Raw genomic sequence first — 16,700 nt, 5'->3', positions numbered from 1 at the left:
AACGGGGCTCCTCTGGATGTGGGCGGGACCATCGTGCTTCCTCTCGAGTGGAGACGGGTATGGCGGTGAACTTCTTGAGTTGCAGCAAGGGTGTGAAAGACCCTTTCGAAGTTCCAGAGGTTAGGTGTCATTAGTCTCCAGACGCCTCATCAGAAATAGGCCTCATCTCGCCTGGAAGGGAGAACTTCCTGGATTTTCTCGAGTTGCGGCAGGTGTTCTCGAGTTACGACGGGGACCTCTGGGACCCGCCCTGGTGGCCTCAGGAGAGGCCAGTCCACATGCGAGTTGCTAGGGGGCCTCTCGGGATTCCTCTCCCGTCGATACCGGGGCCAAAAACCTTGTGTGGAGTCAGGGCCGGAACCGAGGATTCCTCTCAGGGGCTGACATGGATCTTTGGGTACTTCTGGAGTCTCCCCAGGGGAGTCAGGCCTCGTCTCGAGTGGGGGCATGCACGTGCGTTTTCTTTCCAGGCTGTAGCAGCAATGTCACGCTTCCCTTCGCGTGGATCAAAGGATCTGTGGTTTTCCCTCGAGGCTTTCCCACAGGGCTGTCCCACGTGCCACCGTGGTGTGAGTCGATCCTCGGCGTGAAAGATGAGCCAGTGCAGGGCAAAGAGGTTCCTCTGGAATGGACTGAGACATCTGGGGGACTCTTGGAATGGTGGTACGACCATGGAGTTCCTCTCGCCTTTCCTGTTGAGAGTGCCTCCTCTTGAGATGCGACGGGAACTCCGGGAATTCTTTCCCGTTGAAAGCAGGCAAAGGATCCCTCATCTCGAGCTACGAGGGGGAAACGGGGCTCCTCTGGATGTGGGCGGGACCATCGTGCTTCCTCTCGAGTGGAGACGGGTATGGCGGTGAACTTCTTGAGTTGCAGCAAGGGTGTGAAAGACCCTTTCGAAGTTCCAGAGGTTAGGTGTCATTAGTCTCCAGACGCCTCATCGGAAATAGGCCTCATCTCGCCTGGAAGGGAGAACTTCCTGGATTTTCTCGAGTTGCGGCAGGTGTTCTCGAGTTACGACGGGGACCTCAGGGACCCGCCCTGGTGGCCTCAGGAGTGGCCAGTCACCATGCGAGTTGCTAGGGGGCCTCTCGGGATTCCTCTCCCGTCGATACCGGGGCCAAAAACCTTGTGTGGAGTCAGGGCCAGAACCGAGGATTCCTCTCAGGGGCTGATATGGATCTTTGGGTACTTCTGGAGTCTCGCCAGGGGAGACAGGCCTCGTCTCGTGAGGGGGCATGCACGTGCACTTTCCTTCCAGGCTGTAGCAGCAATGTCACGCTTCCCGTCGCGTGGATCAAAGGATCTGTGGTTTTCCCTCGAGGCTTTCCCTCGAGGCTTTCCCACAGGGCTGTCCCACGTGCCACCGTGGTGTGAGTCGATCCTCGGCGTGAAAGATGAGCCAGTGCAGGGCAAAGAGTTTCCTCTGGAATGGACTGAGACATCTGGGGGACTCTTGGAATGGTGGTACGACCATGGAGTTCCTCTCGCCTTTCCTGTTGAGAGTGCCTCCTCTTGAGATGCGACGGGAACGCCGGGAATTTTTTCCCGTTGAAAGCAGGAAAAGGATCCCTCATCTCGAGCTACGAGGGGGAAACGGGGCTCCTCTGGATGTGGGCGGGACCATCGTGCTTCCTCTCGAGTGGAGACGGGTATGGCGGTGAACTTCTTGAGTTGCAGCAAGGGTGTGAAAGACCCTTTCGAAGTTCCAGAGGTTAGGTGTCATTAGTCTCCAGACGCCTCATCAGAAATAGGCCTCATCTCGCCTGGAAGGGAGAACTTCCTGGATTTTCTCGAGTTGCGGCAGGTGTTCTCGAGTTACGACGGGGACCTCTGGGACCCGCCCTGGTGGCCTCAGGAGAGGCCAGTCCCCATGCGAGTTGCTAGGGGGCCTCTCGGGATTCCTCTCCCGTCGATACCGGGGCCAAAAACCTTGTGTGGAGTCAGGGCCGGAACCGAGGATTCCTCTCAGGGGCTGACATGGATCTTTGGGTACTTCTGGAGTCTCCCCAGGGGAGTCAGGCCTCGTCTCGAGTGGGGGCATGCACGTGCGCTTTCCTTCCAGGCTGTAGCAGCAATGTCACGCTTCCCGTCGCGTGGATCATAGGATCTGTGGTTTTCCCTCGAGGCTTTCCCTCGAGGCTTTCCCACAGGGCTGTCCCACGTGCCACCGTGGTGTGAGTCGATCCTCGGCGTGAAAGATGAGCCAGTGCAGGGCAAAGAGCTTCCTCTGGAATGGACTGAGACATCTGGGGGACTCTTGGAATGGTGGTACGACCATGGAGTTCCTCTCGCCTTTCCTGTTGAGAGTGCCTCCTCTTGAGATGCGACGGGAACGCCGGGAATTCTTTCCCGTTGAAAGCAGGCAAAGGATCCCTCATCTCGAGCTACGAGGGGGAAACGGGGCTCCTCTGGATGTGGGCGGGACCATCGTGCTTCCTCTCGAGTGGAGACGGGTATGGCGGTGAACTTCTTGAGTTGCAGCAAGGGTGTGAAAGACCCTTTCGAAGTTCCAGAGGTTAGGTGTCATTAGTCTCCAGAAGCCTCATCGGAAATAGGCCTCATCTCGCCTGGAAGGGAGAACTTCCTGGATTTTCTCGAGTTGCAGCAGGTGTTCTCGAGTTACGACGTGGACCTCAGGGACCCTCCCTGGTGGCCTCAGGAAAGGCCAGTCCCCATGCGAGTTGCTAGGGGGCCTCTCGGGATTCCTCTCCCGTCGATACCGGTGCCAAATACCTTGTGTGGAGTCAGGGCCGGAACCGAGGATTCCTCTCAGGGGCTGACATGGATCTTTGGGTACTTCTGGAGTCTCCCCAGGGGAGTCAGGCCTCGTCTCGAGTGGGGGCATGGACGTGTGCTTTCCTTCCAGGCTGTAGCAGCAATGTCACGCTTCCCGTCGCGTGGATCAAAGGATCTGTGGTTTTCCCTCGAGGCTTTCCCTCGAGGCTTTCCCACAGGGCTGTCCCACGTGCCTCCGTGGTGTGAGTCGATCCTCTGCGTGAAAGATGAGCCAGTGCAGGGCAAAGAGCTTCCTCTGGAATGGACTGAGACATCTGGGGGACTCTTGGAATGGTGGTACGACCATGGAGTTCCTCTCGCCTTTCCTGTTGAGAGTGCCTCCTCTTGAGATGCGACGGGAATGCCGGGAATTCTTTCCCGTTGAAAGCAGGCAAAGGATCCCTCATCTCGAGCTACGAGGGGGAAACGGGGCTCCTCTGGATGTGGGTGGGACCATCCTGCTTCCTCTCGAGTGGAGACGGGTATGGAAGTGAACTTCTTGAGTTGCAGCAAGGGTGTGAAAGACCCTTTCGAAGTTCCAGAGGTTAGGTGTCATTAGTCTCCAGACGCCTCATCGGAAATAGGCCTCATCTCGCCTGGAAGGGAGAACTTCCTGGATTTTCTCGAGATGCGGCAGGTGTTCTCGAGTTACGACGGGGACCTCAGGGACCCGCCCTGGTGGCCTCAGGAGAGGCCAGTCCACATTCGAGTTGCTAGGGGGCCTCGCGGGATTCCTCTCCCGTCGATACCGGGGCCAAAAACCTTGTGTGGAGTCAGGGCCGGAAACGAGGATTCCTCTCAGGGGCTGACATGGATCTTTGGGTACTTCTGGAGTCTCCGCAGGGGAGTCAGGCCTCGTCTCGAGTGGGGGCATGCACGTGCGTTTTCTTTCCAGGCTGTAGCAGCAATGTCACGCTTCCCTTCGCGTGGATCAAAGGATCTGTGGTTTTCCCTCGAGGCTTTCCCACAGGGCTGTCCCACGTGCCACCGTGGTGTGAGTCGATCCTCGGCGTGAAAGATGAGCCAGTGCAGGGCAAAGAGTTTCCTCTGGAATGGACTGAGACATCTGGGGGACTCTTGGAATGGTGGTACGACCATGGAGTTCCTCTCGCCTTTCCTGTTGAGAGTGCCTCCTCTTGAGATGCGACGGGAACGCCGGGAATTTTTTCCCGTTGAAAGCAGGAAAAGGATCCCTCATCTCGAGCTACGAGGGGGAAACGGGGCTCCTCTGGATGTGGGCGGGACCATCGTGCTTCCTCTCGAGTGGAGACGGGTATGGCGGTGAACTTCTTGAGTTGCAGCAAGGGTGTGAAAGACCCTTTCGAAGTTCCAGAGGTTAGGTGTCATTAGTCTCCAGACGCCTCATCAGAAATAGGCCTCATCTCGCCTGGAAGGGAGAACTTCCTGGATTTTCTCGAGTTGCGGCAGGTGTTCTCGAGTTACGACGGGGACCTCTGGGACCCGCCCTGGTGGCCTCAGGAGAGGCCAGTCCCTATGCGAGTTGCTAGGGGGCCTCTCGGGATTCCTCTCCCGTCGATACCGGGGCCAAAAACCTTGTGTGGAGTCAGGGCCGGAACCGAGGATTCCTCTCAGGGGCTGACATGGATCTTTGGGTACTTCTGGAGTCTCCCCAGGGGAGTCAGGCCTCGTCTCGAGTGGGGGCATGCACGTGCGCTTTCCTTCCAGGCTGTAGCAGCAATGTCACGCTTCCCGTCGCGTGGATCATAGGATCTGTGGTTTTCCCTCGAGGCTTTCCCTCGAGGCTTTCCCACAGGGCTGTCCCACGTGCCACCGTGGTGTGAGTCGATCCTCGGCGTGAAAGATGAGCCAGTGCAGGGCAACGAGCTTCCTCTGGAATGGACTGAGACATCTGGGGGACTCTTGGAATGGTGGTACGACCATGGAGTTCCTCTCGCCTTTCCTGTTGAGAGTGCCTCCTCTTGAGATGCGACGGGAACGCCGGGAATTCTTTCCCGTTGAAAGCAGGCAAAGGATCCCTCATCTCGAGCTACGAGGAGGAAACGGGGCTCCTCTGGATGTGGGCGGGACCATCCTGCTTCCTCTCGAGTGGAGACGGGTATGGAAGTGAACTTCTTGAGTTGCAGCAAGGGTGTGAAAGACCCTTTCGAAGTTCCAGAGGTTAGGTGTCATTAGTCTCCAGACGCCTCATCGGAAATAGGCCTCATCTCGCCTGGAAGGGAGAACTTCCTGGATTTTCTCGAGATGCGGCAGGTGTTCTCGAGTTACGACGGGGACCTCAGGGACCCGCCCTGGTGGCCTCAGGAGAGGCCAGTCCACATGCGAGTTGCTAGGGGGCCTCGCGGGATTCCTCTCCCGTCGATACCGGGGCCAAAAACCTTGTGTGGAGTCAGGGCCGGAAACGAGGATTCCTCTCAGGGGCTGACATGGATCTTTGGGTACTTCTGGAGTCTCCGCAGGGGAGTCAGGCCTCGTCTCGAGTGGGGGCATGCACGTGCGTTTTCTTTCCAGGCTGTAGCAGCAATGTCACGCTTCCCGTCGCGTGGATCAAAGGATCTGTGGTTTTCCCTCGAGGCTTTCCCACAGGGCTGTCCCACGTTCCACCGTGGTGTGAGTCGATCCTCGGCGTGAAAGATGAGCCAGTGCAGGGCACAGAGGTTCCTCTGGAATGGACTGAGACATCTGGGGGACTCTTGGAATGGTGGTACGACCATGGAGTTCCTCTCGCCTTTCCTGTTGAGAGTGCCTCTTCTTGAGATGCGACGGGAACGCCGGGAATTCTTTCCCGTTGAAAGCAGGGAAAGGATCCCTCATCTCGAGCTACGAGGGGGAAACGGGGCTCCTCTGGATGTGGGCGGGACCATCGTGCTTCCTCTCTAGTGGAGACGGGTATTGCCGGGGTCCAGCCCCGGTGGATCCAGGGAATTCGAAGGGTGGACGGCGTTGGCGTGGAAAGACTTGTTTATTTATTAATATAAGATTAGATTAAGAAACTGTAGTGCAGTAGGAAGATTAAGTGGAGAAAGAGGGCTGAATAGCTTGGTTTACGCGGAAGACCAATAAAATTCCAGACAAGGAATTTGCACCATCTACGTTGGGCCACCGGTGCCCGCTTGAATATCTAAGGGTGCCTCGCCTTAAGCTCCCTTTCTCGCGGATCTTAATAACTAGGGCAAATAAGTAGACCTGGCGAGCCTCCGCGCCCCAGATGGAAATTCAGCCTGAAATTAAAGTAAAGAGCAGAGGGAAGAAAAGGGAGAGAAAAAGAGAGAGAGAGAGAGACACGGGGGGAGCCATATTCCCAAGACACCAGGCCGAGACTAGTCCGAGAAACTGGTCTGAGAATCTGGTCCCGTCCTTTATTGTTCAGAAGGCCTTTTATACTTTTGATAAAACATGGAGATCAATGGGTAACACAAAGTTATGCAGCGTTAGCAGTCCAGACTCTTATCAAAACCAGGCTTTTCTCTCTGCATACCTAATTGTATACACAAGTCTTAGGTAATTTACATCATCTTCTAACCAAAAGGGCCAATTAACATTTTACAGCCTTTTTTCTGATAAGGGTTTGTCAACCACAAGACTTATTTGTGTTGATCTTCCCAAGGTCTGGTGCCACTCTCGGAAAGCACTAAAGAAAGTTACATTCTTAGACAGCAAGGATACAGCAACTTATAACAAGTAGAGGGAGTGCAGTGATTTATAGCAAAAGAGAAGCAATTAACTCAAAAGTCTAGTGTTGCTAACATCAAAACTACTATGTATCTTTTTCTACATCCTGCTTACATTAACATCCTTCCAGGTGCCTAAAAGATAAAGAATAAGGAGGTCTGGCAGCAATCCTTGAGTCAACAGTGAAAACCCTCTACCAATATAATTTTTAACTCTTTAGAAAAGGCTCTGTATCTTTAAGATGCTTTTAAGCTTTGTGCCTCCCGCGGTTGGGGGGCTGTAAGCAATTCACAAGCTGTAAGCTTTGTGCCTCTCGCGGTTGGGGGGCTGTAAGCAATTCACAAGCTGTAAGAGGTCTGGGGAACCTGTTAGGCAGACTAGAGAGCTATCAGAGGGGTTTAACTGAAACATCCCTTTCAAATGCAGAAGACTAAAACCCTGAATTGACTTTTTTCCAGAGAATATCAGAAAAGTGGAAAAGCAGAGCACAAAAGCCGGCAGATTTTTGCTGGGGTACATGCTTAGGAATATCCAGAGGGGTCCCTGAAGTCTGAGCACGCCTTGCGTATGTCAGCTTCCTTCCTCATGACCTTGTCACGGGCGGGATTCCTCACACTGGCTTCCGGCAACTCCCCCTTCTTTATTAGTTTTTTAAAAAAATTAGGTGCAGTTCAGTCGCGAGATTCCGAATGCTCTGCCGAAGAGTCCTGACAACACAAGGAAGCACGATTACAAGGAGCAGGATTATGGCACCCACAGCAGCATAGCTAGAGACAGTAGTCAGAAGAGTTTTTCCAGAAATGAAGTCAGAGAAGGTGTGGAAAAAGTCATTGGCTTCTCCTGCGGCGGTAAAATCTAATCGGGAGTGTTCCAAGGTCTGAATCTGATTATGAAGTTTCCCTAAATCTAAACTAATATCTGAGCTGTTCCAGACACCTAAAATATGATTTTTGACCCTCTCCCATTTAAAATCTGTCTCATTTACTTTCAGGGATGTAACACATATCCACCGGTAATCGGCATGACATGAAAGAGCCAATTTCATTTTCAGACTCTGTAATTCATTCCCAATATGCATTACTGCTTCTTCTAAGGCATCAATCCTTATTTCTAGCTTCCTATCTATAATTTCCTGGGTTGCCAGCGTTAGAGAAACATTTTTGGATACGGTGTCAACATATTGGGCAGTATACACTTGTTGAGACAATGATAATGCCGCCACAGTAACAGAAGTAATTGCGGTTATCAAAGCTGATATTCCCAAAACAAGTAAGCCCACAAACCGTCGTGTTCGCATTAAATCTTGTAGCTGTTGCAGTACAGCTAGGCCATGGTTATCATACCAATACGTGGCTACAGTTACAGGTACCATGAGATAGGGCGGACGTTTTAAAACCATGAAAGAGCAAACTTTATATTGAGGAGTTAAACAGGATGAAAGCATACATTGTTCACAAGACACTACATGGGGTCCACCTGTATAATTCAATTGTATGTTAAGTCTTTCAGAATCATTAGTGAAAAGAAAAACATAAGGAGAGGGTAGACAAGCTAAAATAGAGTAAATAGAGGTATTTTTTGGTCGGATTAAAATAATAGGGGCGGTAGCCGCAAGGGCTCTCCAAATTTCTGGCTGCCAAAAGGTTTTACCTCTAGTTATATAAGACAGCATAGGGGGAACAAATTGGTTATGATGCCGTCTGGTGGCAACTAACGGCCAAGAAATTGAATATTCTTTCCAATTATCCAATCTATTGATAAAGTCATCGTCAGACTCAGGGTCTTGACCTGGATTTGGGTTGCTCCAGTCCTGAATCGCACAATTTCTTCCTCCCGGCATATTGTAATCTACTCTCGAATTATAAATACAAGATTTCCAAATCGGATATCCTGAATGATCATCTATAGTTTTCCAAATAACATCTGAGGGAGCAACATCATCACAATTTGGATATTCTGATGGAGTTTTGAGAGACAAAGACTTATAGGGGCCAAGGACCCCAGGCATACGGGCTCGTAATATCCAAGCAGACCGATCCCCTATAGATGCAAATTTAGAGGTTGGGGAATCTGTCATAACTGCTTTTGTGGAGGCTCCAATGCATCCTGTCTTGGTAAAGAAGTCTCCTGTAAGGCCAGGAGGAAAATTAAAGCAGACAGGAAAATCATCTGCTAGTCCTTTAAAGGTATAATTGAAATTAATAGGGTATTGGTCTTTTGTATAGGAAGTATAAGATCCTCCCAAAAGGCGAGGCTGGTCTGTACTAACTCGTATGGGGTCACTGTTCCAAGTAACAACTTGGAAAGTTGGAGGATCCGGGAGAAACGCCCAATATTTGGTTGGAATGGGAGCAGCGCTTACCTGGCAAGAGAGCAAGGCAAGCATGGCAATAAACACCTTTTCAGGAGAGACTGACGATCCCTGTAGGGTAGCTATCCCCTGTGCCTGGCGACAGAGAGCTTTAATCTGTCCCCAGGTGGGCAAGGAGGCTTGTTGGGTTGACTGAGCTGGGCGTCCTAATGGATTCCTGCGAGGCAAAAAATCAGGGGGTGCAATATCCTGTATCTGAAGTCGTGACATCTGTCCAGTGGGTGGCTCCGATCCGCGCCTATCCGGGATCTCCAATGTCAGCTGTCCTGGGGTCAGCGGCGTTTCCCGTGCTGGCGGAGGGAGCGGGGGAAGAGGGAGTTTCTTCCTTTTTAGAGATCGCGGTGGCGGGGGATTCTGGTATCCGGGGAGCTGAGACATGGCGAATTAGTCTGTCTGGAACCCAAATCGGAGCGTCCGCGTCCTGTGGAAAAACACAAGCATACCCTCGCCCATTGGTTAATAAGGGGTCAGGACCTTTCCATTGTCCGGAAAGAAGGTCCCTCCATTTTACTAATGGTTTTGCATTCAATTGCTCTGGGCACCAATGGCGAAGCATTGCAGTGTTTCCGGATGAATCAGCATTTAAGTTATTTATTACGAAAAGAGCATGTTGCAAAATCTGATGGGGGGAACTATATTTAAATTCCCCTTCTTTTAGTTTTTGAATATGGATTTTCAGTGTTTGATGTGCTCTTTCCACAATGGCTTGTCCTTGTGGGTTATAAGGGATGCCGGTGTTATGTTTAATTTGAAATCTTGTACAGAATTGCTGAAAAGATTTAGAAGTGTAAGCAGGAGCATTATCAGTTTTTAAAGCTTTTGGCAAGCCCAGATAGGAAAAGCATGTAAAAAGATGTTGTATTACATCTTTAACTGCTTCCCCTGTACGAGCAGTGGCAATAATAACATGAGAGAAGGTATCTACAGTTACATGAACAAAAGACAGTTTTCCAAATGAAGAGACATGGGTTACATCCATTTGCCAGAGTGCATTAGGTTTGAGACCGCGAGGGTTAACTCCCAGAGGCAAAGCATTCACGGTAGTAGGACAATGTGAACAAGAACGAACAATCTCTCGGGCAGATTCTCGAGGAATTTGAAACTGGTATCGTAAGGCAGTGGCATTTTGGTGATGAAGTGAGTGAGAAGCTCGAGCTTCTTCAAAAACAGAAGCCACTGAAATCCTGGTTAACGAATCTGCCAATTCATTGAGAGCATTTAAAGGGCCAGGCAGGCCGGAATGAGCCCGAATGTGGCCGATAAAGAACGCCCGATTTCTTTTCCATATTTGCTGCTGCAGTTTAGTTAACAAATGGAAGATAGCAGTTTTGTTTTCAGGCAAAACTGCAGTCTCAATGTGTGGAAACAGCCTGACCACATACTGAGAGTCAGAATAAAGGTTAAATTCTTTCTCCGCAAACATAACAAAGGCCTCAATAACAGCTGTGATTTCAGCCCTTTGAGCTGAAGTTTCTTGTGTTTCCAAAAGTTTTTGATGATCTCTTGTGACTATAGAGGCTCTACCGTTAGCCGATCCATCAGTAAAGACTACCTGAGCATCTGAAATAGGGAACTGTTTACACCGGACAGGAAAAATAACTGGATGGTTAGACATAAAATTTAGTAAAACATGCGAGGGTAAATGATGCAAAATTTGACCACAGTAATTCCCTATGGCAATCTGCCAGTCTTCATCAAACATTAAAAGAGCATCAAGCTGCTCCTTATTATATGGAATTACAATCTCTGATGGCTCTTTACCAAACAATTCAATGCTCCGCTTCCTTCCTTTTAGCATTAATGTGGCAATTAAACCAGGATAAGAAGCCACGACTTTTTTAGCTTGGGTAGGAAGATGGATCCATTCTAAAGGGCCGCGTTGCCACAGAACTCCCGTAGGCGCCGTTGGAGTAGCTAGGCAAAGGAACTGCCACGTCATCGTCAAATCAATTCTTTTTACATAGCTATTTGATAAGGCTGCTTCTACTTTGCCTAGGGCTTCTTGAGCCTCAGCTGTTAATTGTCTTTTTGAGGTTGGATCAGGATCCCCGCGTAAAGTGTTAAAAAGAGGTTTTAATTCGGCAGTGGTTAATTTTAAATATGGTCTAATCCAATTAATATCACCTAAGAGTTTTTGATAATCATTTAAAGTAATAAGATGGTCTTTTCTCAATTGCAGCGGGGTATGAGTCACCGTTTCCGAATTTATGACTCTTCCTAAGTAAGTTATGGGCGGATTGATTTGAATTTTTTCTGGGGCAATTTTTAGGCCTCTGTCTGTCAATGCCTGGGTCAGGTCCTGGAGCACAGTCTGCAGGTGAACTCTATCAGGATGAGCTATTAAAATATCATCCATATAGTGAATCATATACACGTGTTCATATTTAGCCCTAGTATCTTCTAGAGCGGCATTAACAAATTTTTGGCATAAAGTAGGGCTATTTTTCATTCCCTGAGGCAGAACCTTCCACTGAAACCGTAAATAAGGCTGTTTAAGATTTTCTGATGGCAGACTAAAGGCAAATCGCTTTTTATCCTCAGGATTTAAGGGAATAGTGAAAAGAACAATCTTGTAAATCAATAACAATTATATTATATCCCTCTGGAACGGCTACTGGGGAAGGGAGCCCAGGCTGTAAGGCCCCCATGTCCTCCATGGTGGCATTAATAGCTCTCAAATCCTGTAAAAGTCGCCATTTACCAGATTTTTTCTTAATGACAAAAATAGGAGTGTTCCAGGGGCTATTGGAGGGCTCAATATGTCCCAATTCTAATTGTTCAAAGATTAATGCTTTAGCTGCCAATAATTTTTCCTTATGCAGAGGCCACTGTTCTACCCACACCGGATCTTGAGATTTCCATGTGATGGGGTCGGCAGCAAAAACAATGGCCTCAATTATAAATTTGGATATCCCAATCCAGCACGTAGCTTGCGAGGAGTTGGGCAAATTGGCTCAATTATTCCTGTCTGTTGTTTACCCAATCCTTTTGATGGATCATAGCCCATCTGCAACATCTGAGAGGTCACTTTATCATCAGGGCTAAAAAGTAACACTCCCATTTGAGATAGCACGTCCCTCCCCCACAGGGTAAGGGGGAGCGAAGGAACGACATAAGGTTGGAAAGTTCCACGGGTATCCTCAAATTGCCAATCTAAAATTTTTGCACTTTTGGCTATTGTGGGGGCTCTTCCTATCCCCACCAAGTTATTTTCAGTAGTATGTGTGGGCCAGGAGCTGGGCCAGTCTTTTCCTGAAATGCAAGAAACATCTGCTCCTGTGTCTAATAACCCCACAATAGACTTGCCATTAATCAGGATAGTCTTCATAGGACGTTTCTGAGTAATTTCTGTTATCCAAAAAACCATATCACTAGACCCAAATCCTTTATCCTGCCTTTCATTTTGAGTAGCTGTGCGCCCAATTGCAGTGTGGTAAGACAAAAGCAAAAGTTGGGCTATTCTTTGTCCCTGATGTATTTGGAAAGTTTTAGTTGGGGGTGAAATCATTATCTGGATTTCTCCTGTATAATCTGAGTCAATTACTCCAGGGATGATTGTGAGACCTTGCATAGCTAAGGAACTTCTGCCTAGTATAATTCCTACTAAACCTGTTGGTAATGGGCCTTTAACTCCTGTAGGTATTTTTACAGTGGGGCTATCTGGTGTTAATATTGCTGAGGTGGTGGAACTGAGGTCCAGTCCTGCGCTGCCTGGGGTTGCTCTGATGAGTTCTGCGATGGGACGAAGGGAATGAATGGGTTCAGTGAGGCTGCCCCAATTGTTGTCGGGGCCTGAGGCTGGCCCCTCAATCCGTTTCCCGACTGCTGGTCGGGGCCCAAAAAGGCTCCATTTCTATGGAATTGTGACCTACATTCTTTTGCCCAGTGATATCCTTTTTGACAACGAGGGCAGAGAGATCTAGGGAGATTAGTAGGCACAGCCGGGGAGGGAGAATTCGGCAGAGAAGAACCGGCTGCTTTTTGGGGACAAGCTCGCATAAGGTGCCCTTCCCGTCCGCAAGAGAAGCAGGCCTTGGATAAACCAATATTCTGGCCTGGACTACTGGAATGACTCTTTGACGGGTTATTTCTATTTGTAAAAAAGGACTGTACTGCCTGCTGGTAAGAATTTCCCTTTATGGCTGCAGCTATGGCAACGCCCTGCATCATCGCTGGTCCTACATCTGCACATTGCCTGATATAATCTATTATTTCCCCAGTTTTTTTAATAGGACGTAAAATGGCCTGGCAGGTAGAATTAGCATTTTCAAATGCCAGTTGTTTTATCAATATACTAGCTGCCTCAGTGTTGGAAATTACTCTGTTGACTGCCTCTGCAAGTCTTGATATAAAGTCTTCATATGGCTCTTCTGGTTTTTGTTTAACATTTGAGAAGGAAGAGGTAGATTCTTTCCCTTCAGGCAACAAACGCCAAGCCCCAAGGGCGCAGGCGGTTACTTGATCTAAAGTGGTTTTATCTAATCCCATTTGATCTCTAAGTGTTCCAAAATCATTAGTCCCTGCCAACATATTTTTTATAATATATCTTGGGCCATATTTTTGGTTAGCATCAGCCTGTTTTTGGGCTAGATCTTCATATTCAGTTCTCCAAAGTACATATTGACCTCCAGACAGACAAGCTTTAGCGACTGTCTTCCAGTCATGGGGTGTCATCCATCTGCCCGCTAAAGCTTCCACCAATGATACAGTGTACGGGGCTTTAGGCCCATACAAAGCACAAGCCTGTTTGAGTTCTTTAATCATTTTCATTGGAATGGGTTCCCAGTGGGGGGCTGTTCTCCCACCACTTCCACCAAATATTATGGGGAAACAAGCCTCAAGGTGGGGATCAAGTTCATCATCTGGGCTAGAGAAAACTCTTCTTCGGGGAGCTTCTAGTGGAGGCCCCTCACCCTTATAGGGAGGGGGGGGCAAGGGGTGTCCTATGTCACTTTCTTCGTACTTTGGGAATTTTTTATCCGTTCTGTGTTTAGGTCTTACGGATGTTTTATCTGGGGAATCTGGCCTTAAACTCTCAGGTGCATATAATCTGATGGGGGACATTTGTCTTGAGCCTCTGGAAGCAGAAGGCTTAATTAAGGAAATTTCTCTTGAATTTGTGGAAGCAGGTGGTCTGGTTGGGGAAGTTTTTATTAAGCTCTTTGGAGCAGATAATCTAATTGGAGAAGTTTCTCTTAAACTCCTTGGAGCATCTTTATTTAATAAAGACCAGTCCTCATCAGAATGATCTTGACTTACTTCCTCTTCCAAATCTTCCTCATCTGAAAGCTGCTCTTTTTTGTCATCTCTATCTATTACCTTTTCTTGGGCAGTCATTGCAGCTATCATTTGACTCAACTGCCGATAGTTAGGTGTAGCCTCCTTTTCATCACTCTCCTCTTCGATAGATACCTTTTTCTCTGCACTTTCCTCTTTAAGATGTACCTTTTCAGATTCAGGGGCAGGGTCTAGAGCGTCCCTAATTATATTCCATAAGGAAAAGGCGTCAGTAGGCACCTTTTGTGAGCCATGTTCAGCATGGTAAGTTTTTAGTTGTTTTCCTACTCTCTCCCAGGTGTCTAAGTTAACAGTGCCTTCTTCTGGAAACCAGGGACACTGTTCTTGTACAAAGGAAAAAAATGAATGAATATTGGATTTTTTAACTTTAATTCCTCGTTTAGTTAGTAACTGCAAGATTACTCCTGTAAAAAGCTGTCTTTCTTTTGATTCACTGTTACCCATGTCAGAAAATTAAGTCTTATAGAAAAGTCTACCTCAACAAAAAGGTTTTACCTTTGGCGAGGGGGGTTTTGTTTTCAACCCTAAGATAGCAGGTTTCTTTTCAACCTCTAGAGCACCAGGTTTCTCTTAAACCCTTGAACACTTCCCACTCCTCCTCACCCTGTCTATCCTACAGGGGGGTCCGCGGCACCCTGAGTGGGGTCCTAGCCGTCCCGAACACTCAACACTGGGGGAGTACCCGAAAGTACTCCCGGGGGAGTGATTAAGTCACTCCGGGGGGGAGCAACAGAGAGTGCTCCGGGGGGAGCAACAGAGAGTGCTCCGGGGGGAGCTACAGAGAGTGCTCCGGGGGGAGCTTTTGCTCCGAGGAACCTACCTTCGAATAGCCTGTTCCGGGCGCCACTTGCCGGGGTCCAGCCCCGGTGGATCCAGGGAATTCGAAGGGTGGACGGCGTTGGCGTGGAAAGACTTGTTTATTTATTAATATAAGATTAGATTAAGAAACTGTAGTGCAGTAGGAAGATTAAGTGGAGAAAGAGGGCTGAATAGCTTGGTTTACGCGGAAGACCAATAAAATTCCAGACAAGGAATTTGCACCATCTACGTTGGGCCACCGGTGCCCGCTTGAATATCTAAGGGTGCCTCGCCTTAAGCTCCCTTTCTCGCGGATCTTAATAACCAGGGCAAATAAGTAGACCTGGCGAGCCTCCGCGCCCCAGATGGAAATTCAGCCTGAAATTAAAGTAAAGAGCAGAGGGAAGAAAAGGGAGAGAAAAAGAGAGAGAGAGAGAGACACGGGGGGAGCCAGATTCCCAAGACACCAGGCCGAGACTAGTCCGAGAAACTGGTCTGAGAATCTGGTCCCGTCCTTTATTGTTCAGAAGGCCTTTTATACTTTTGATAAAACATGGAGATCAATGGGTAACACAAAGTTATGCAGCGTTAGCAGTCCAGACTCTTATCAAAACCAGGCTTTTCTCTCTGCATACCTAATTGTATACACAAGTCTTAGGTAATTTACATCATCTTCCAACCAAAAGGGCCAATTAACATTTTACAGCCTTTTTTCTGATAAGGGTTTGTCAACCACAAGACTTATTTGTGTTGATCTTCCCAAGGTCTGGTGCCACTCTCGGAAAGCACTAAAGAAAGTTACATTCTTAGACAGCAAGGATACAGCAACTTATAACAAGTAGAGGGAGTGCAGTGATTTATAGCAAAAGAGAAGCAATTAACTCAAAAGTCTAGTGTTGCTAACATCAAAACTACTATGTATCTTTTTCTACATCCTGCTTACATTAACATCCTTCCAGGTGCCTAAAAGATAAAGAATAAGGAGGTCTGGCAGCAATCCTTGAGTCAACAGTGAAAACCCTCTGCCAATATAATTTTTAACTCTTTAGAAAAGGCTCTGTATCTTTAAGATGCTTTTAAGCTTTGTGCCTCCCGCGGTTGGGGGGCTGTAAGCAATTCACAAGCTGTAAGCTTTGTGCCTCTCGCGGTTGGGGGGCTGTAAGCAATTCACAAGCTGTAAGAGGTCTGGGGAACCTGTTAGGCAGACTAGAGAGCTATCAGAGGAGTTTAACTGAAACATCCCTTTCAAATGCAGAAGACTAAAACCCTGAATTGACTTTTTTCCAGAGAATATCAGAAAAGTGGAAAAGCAGAGCACAAAAGCCAGCAGATTTTTGCTGGGGTACATGCTTAGGAATATCCAGAGGGGTCCCTGAAGTCTGAGCACGCCTTGCGTATGTCAGCTTCCTTCCTCATGACCTTGTCACGGGCGGGATTCCTCACACTGGCTTCCGGCAGGGTATGGTGGTGAACTTCTTGAGTTGCAGCAAGGCTGTGAAAGACCCTTTCGAAGTTCCAGAGGTAAGGTGTCATTAGTCTCCAGACGCCTCATCGGAAATAGGCCTCATCTCGCCTGGAAGGGAGAACTTCCTGGATTTTCTCGAGTTGCGGCAGGTGTTCTCGAGTTACGACGGGGACCTCAGGGACCCGCCCTGGTGTCCTCAGGAGAGGCCAGTCCCTATGCGAGTTGCTAGGGGGCCTCTCGGGATTCCTCTCCCGTCGATACCGGGGCCAAAAACCTTGTGTGGAGTCAGGGCCGGAACCGAGGATTCCTCTCAGGGGCTGACATGGATCTTTGGGTACT

The sequence above is a fragment of the Capricornis sumatraensis genome, chromosome 19 (genome assembly GCF_032405125.1).
Source record: "Capricornis sumatraensis isolate serow.1 chromosome 19, serow.2, whole genome shotgun sequence".
NCBI lineage: Eukaryota > Metazoa > Chordata > Mammalia > Artiodactyla > Bovidae > Capricornis > Capricornis sumatraensis.
Note: the sequence above shows the minus strand (reverse complement) of the source record.